This window comes from Chenopodium album, chromosome 12 (genome assembly GCF_948465745.1).
Source record: "Chenopodium album chromosome 12, dcCheAlbu1.1, whole genome shotgun sequence".
Taxonomy (NCBI): domain Eukaryota; kingdom Viridiplantae; phylum Streptophyta; class Magnoliopsida; order Caryophyllales; family Amaranthaceae; genus Chenopodium; species Chenopodium album.
Window position 1 is genome coordinate 53,579,932 of NC_137845.1, and position 5,301 is coordinate 53,585,232.

General features: G+C 40.6%; 1 non-coding gene across 1 annotated transcript; it reads left to right on the forward strand.

Moving 5' to 3' along the window:
• Positions 1 to 4,698: 4,698 nt before the first annotated feature.
• LOC145573288 (small nucleolar RNA R71) lies at positions 4,699 to 4,805 on the forward strand. Its single transcript, XR_014097337.1, has one exon. It is a non-coding gene; the product is annotated as a small nucleolar RNA R71 (small nucleolar RNA).
• The last annotated feature ends 496 nt before the right edge of the window (positions 4,806 to 5,301 follow it).

Sequence of the window (5,301 nt, forward strand, 5' to 3'; positions counted from 1 at the left end):
TAGCTTACTCCCTATTTTATTAACAATGTAGAAAGCATGCTTATTATTGTTTTATGATTCCTAGTATCATGTTAGGATGTTTTTAATGCTTTCTAGTATCATGTTTAGGGTGCCTTTATTCTTTCTAATATCATGTTAGTACCATGTTAGGTTAAAGCTTTGATCTTTATTGTTTAGTGACATGTTAGGGTTTGTTATTAATCTTGTTAGTATCATGCCTAGGATTTTGCTATTATTATTGAGCTTTATTATGCCTTATCATGCTATTATCATTGTTATTATTTAATATTGATTATTATTTATGTTGCTTGATTATATTTTGTTGTTGCTTGATCACACCTTTTATGATTGTTAAAGGGAATTTGTACTTGAAATCACGCTTAATAAGATAATTAATAATTTGGTTTAGGCTAATATGATTTTAACTCAAGTGATCGCCAATAATAGTTTTATTTGTGCATTAATATTCAACCAACATAGATTAAACAGGGTAGGTTTAATATAATGTTTGTATGTTATTCGAAAAGCGCACATGAATACGAGTAGAACAAAGTAGAGGCCTATTTTATAGGGCGGGTCCTTTCTTTTGTAGATTGGATTCGTACCCTCATCCCCGGACCCTATTTGGTTCAAGACCTTATGGAGTAGTTGATGGTCCTTTTGGATTGTCTTTTGGGTTTACAAGTTCCTAAAACTTGTTGGCGACTCTTTTTGCTCTTTTTTCTTTCCCTTTGGAACGCCACCGTACTTTAGTGTATGATCACAGTGGGGTTCAAGTTTGGGGTTATCGTAATGCTTGAAATATTCCCTACAATTACCATAGGAGGAAGGGAATGGTCCCATGAAATCTATCCCCCACACATCAAACAACTCGACCTCGAGTATGTTATTGAGTGGCAATTCGTGCTTCCTTGAAATAGTACTAGTCCGCTGACAACGGTCACATGCCTTAACATATGCATGGACATCCTTGAACAAGGTCGGCCAATAGAAACCACATTGTAAAATCTTCGCGGCCGTTTTTGTAGGACCTGCATGTCCACCACATGGTAAGTCATGGCAATGAGAAATAATATGATTTACCTCACCTTCCGGGACATATCTTCGGATCATTGCATCCGCGCATAATTTGTATAGGAATGGATCCTCCCAAAAATGTCTCCTTGCCTCGTAAAAGAACTTCTTCTTTTGTTGAGATGAGTAGCCATGAGGCAATGTACCTGTGGACAAGAAATTAGCTAAATCAGCATACCAAGGTGATTCAATTTGAGAAAGTGCTAATAAGTGTTCATCAGGGAAAGAGTCATCAATGGGGAGGTCATCTCCATCCCCCTTATCGAGAAGGAGGCGAGAAAGATGGTCTGCAACGACATTCTCAGTCCCTTTTGTATCCCGTATCTCGATGTCATAATCTTGCAACAGAAGGACCCAACGAATCAACCGCGGCTTGGCGTGACTCTTAGTCATCAAATATTTCAATGCGGCGTGATCTGTGTGAATTATCACCTTCGAACCAACAAGGTATGAGTAAAACTTCTCTATTGCATAAATTACTGCTAGCATCTCTTTTTCAGTCGTGGCATAATTCATTTGGGCAAAATCAAGAGTTTTACTAGAGTAATAAATGGCGTGAAGTTTTCTATCCTTCCGTTGCCCCAAGACGGCCCCTATTGCATAGTCACTAGCATCACACATAATTTCAAATGGTAGGGTCCAATCCGGGGGTTGCATAACGGGAGCGGAGATCAATGCTTCCTTCAACCTGTTAAAAGCCTCAAGACAAGCATCAATAAATACAAATGGGGCATCTTTGGCCAAAAGCTCAGTTAGAGGTCTAGCGATTTTCGAAAAATCTTTAATAAAGCGCCTATAAAATCCTGCATGACCAAAAAAACTCCGAATTCCTTTTACAGAATTAGGAGGGGGTAGTCACTCAATGACCTCTATCTTTGCTTTATCAACCTCAATACCCTTATTTGACACCACATGGCCTAGAACAACTCCTTGTTGTACCATGAAATGGCATTTTCCCAGTTTAAAATTAAATTGACTTCTTTACATCTATGGAGCACCTTTTCCAAATTTTCAAGACATACATCAAAAGATGTTCCATAGACGGAGAAGTCATCCATAAAAACTTCCATGGAATGTTCAATAAGACCTGAGAAAATTTCCATCATACAACGTTGAAACGTGGCTGGAGCATTACATAATCCAAATGGCATTCTTCGATAGGCGAAGGTGCCATAGGGACATGTGAAAGTAGTCTTTTCCTGATCGCATGGACGGATGGGAATTTGAAAGAAACCAGAGTATCCGTCCAAGTAACAGAAAAAGGAATGCTTAGCCAAACGTTCAAGCATCTGATCAATAAATGGAAGGGGAAAATGATCCTTCCGGGTAGCCTTGTTCAACCTCCTGTAATCAATACACATTCGCCAACCTGTAACAGTTCTAGTGGCGATTGGCTCACCCTTGTCATTCTTAACAACGGTCATACCTCCTTTCTTTGGAACTACTTGTACAGGACTAACCCGCTTACTATCTGAGATAGGGTAAATTATTCCCGCAGCAAGTAATTTAAGAACCTCTTTTTTAACTACCTCCATCATGTTTGGATTAAGTCGTCTTTGAGGTTCTATGGAGGAGGTATGATCGTCCTCAAGAATTATTTTATGCATGCAGAATGAGGGAATTATACCCTTAATATCATCAATGGTGTACCCAACAACACTTTTGTATTTTCTCAAAACAATGAGCAGTCGCTCTAATTTTGTGTCATTAAGCTCAGCATTAACAATAACAGGATATGTGTTATTAGGACCAAGATATGCATATTTAAGAGTAGAGAGAAGGGGTTTCGACTCTACCTCGGGATGCGTAGTACTCTCCCCAACACTTGATACACTAAGGACTTCCTTCACTAGAGCGGTGGTTGGATTTTCTTTTCCTTCCTCAAGTAGCCGCGCGTACTCCCTTGTTTTCCAATCTTCCTCACTGGTGCTTCCTACCAACACCGTTTCCAATGCATCGTCTGTCTTGATTAAGGGAAGTTGCTCACGTTCTAAATCATCAAGGACATCTACTTGGTAGATAGTTTCTCCCATGGAAGGAGTTTCCATAGCATTTAAGAGTGAATACTCCATTTTCTCGTCTCCCACCTCAAAAGTGATTTTTCCATTCTTCATATCAATGATTGCACCTGCAGTGGCTAAGAATGGTCTACCAAGTATAATAGGGACATGTGCATCCTCTTCCATCTCCATCACAACAAAGTCACATGGGATAAAGAATTTTCCCACACGAAGAGGAACATCTTCAAGTATACCCAAGGGGAATTTAACCGACCTATCTGCAAGTTGTAGAGACATGCGTGTAGGCTTTAGTTCACCCATTTGAAGTTTCTTGCAAATAGAGAGCGGCATGAGACTCACACTTGCACCAAGATCACATAATGCTTTGTTGATCTCAATATCCCCAAGCTTCACTGGAATTGAGTAGCTACCCGGATCACCTAATTTCTTAGGAAGTGTATTTTGCAAAATAGCACTACACTCTGCATTCAACGCAACAGTAGCATTCTCCTCTAGCTTCTTCTTGTTAGAGAGCATATCCTTCAAAAATTTGGCATAAGATGGCATCTCGGATATTGCATCTAAGAATGGAATGTTGATGTGAAGCTTCTTCAAAATATCGAGAAATTTTCCATACTTCTTCTCTAACTTAGCTTGAGCCAACCTTTGCGAGAAAGGAACTGTTGGCACATATGGAACAAGTGGTGGTGGAGTTGATGCCTTTGGCTCTTCATCATTCGCAGCACCATCGACCACCTTCTCCTTTGGGACTACCTCATCAACAACCTCCTTGGATGGCTCTCTCATGGGAGGATCTTCCAACTGCTTTCCACTCCTCAAAGTCACAGCATTCATATGCCCTTTCAGTGGTTGCTCTGTTTGACCCGGAAAAGCACCCGGAGTCTTCAAAGATTGGCCAACTTGATGAGCAAGTTGACTTATTTGATTTTCCATGAGCTTGTTCTGAGCTTGTAGTTGTTGGATGTTGTTGTTCGTTGTGGTAACGAAGTTCTCAAGAATTAGCTCAAGGTTGGATTTTTGTGGAGGTGGTTGCATAGGTTGTTGGACTAGAGGTGGCCTTGCTTGAAAACCGGGTGGAGCATTATAATTATTGTTTCGAGGTGGTGGTGGAGGTGGATTTTGTTGAGCTTGGGTATTCTTGTAAGAGAAATTTGGATGATGTTTCCAACCTTCATTGTATGTGTTTGAGTGAGGATCATATGGCCTTTTGGGATTTGAAGTGTAAAATGCATTGGCTTCCTCAATCGACATCTCCTGTGAATTTTGTGGGCAATCAGGGGCAATGTGACCTTGTACATTACACATTTGACAAGTTTCAGCAGATGAGCCAGAAGATGTTGCTTGGAATTTGTCAAACTTGCTTGTCAATGCCTGCATAGAGCTAGTTAAAAGGGTCAGAGCATCAACATCATGCATACCTCCCTTTTTAACATTACGTCGTCCTCCTGGATGGTAATTATCATTTTCCGCCATCTTCTCAATTAGCTCCTTTGCCTCAGTTGGGTTCTTAGTAAGAAGAGAACCCGCAGATGCATCATCAATATAGATTCGGAACTCATGATTCAAGCCATTATAAAAGGTTTGGATCAACATCCATTCAGGAGTACCATGATGAGGGCATTGTCTCTGCAATCGCTTGAACCTCCTCCATGCTTCATATAAGGACTCATCATCTGACTGCCCGAAAGTAGATAGCTCATTTCTCAACCTCGCGGTCTTTTCTTGTCCCAAGAACTTGACTAGAAAAGCTTTCACCAGTTTGTCCCATGTAACAAAAGAGCCAGTACCTTCATCTCTCGACCATTCCTTCGCTCTATCCCATAATGAGAAAGGGAATAGGCGAAGTCTAATAGCATCATCTGTAACACCATTTAGTTTCATGGTATCGCACTTTTCCAAGAAACTATCAATATGACTGACAGGGCATTCGTGAGGTGTGCCTGCAAATAAATCATTAGAGATGAATTGAATGAACTGTGGCTTCAATTCAAAGTTCTGAGCAGTAACGGGTGGTCTGACAACGCTAGAGAGGAGTCCCGTTGTGGTATCGGGAATGCCATATTCCAAAAGAGACTTTGTGCCTGGATCGACCATGTTTCTAAGGTGTTGATTTCTCCTTCTTCTTCTACCGCCTCGTCTCCTTGCAGTTGCTTCAATTTCAGAATCAAGTGAAATTAAATCGTCTGACCCTGAACGTCGAGTTTGC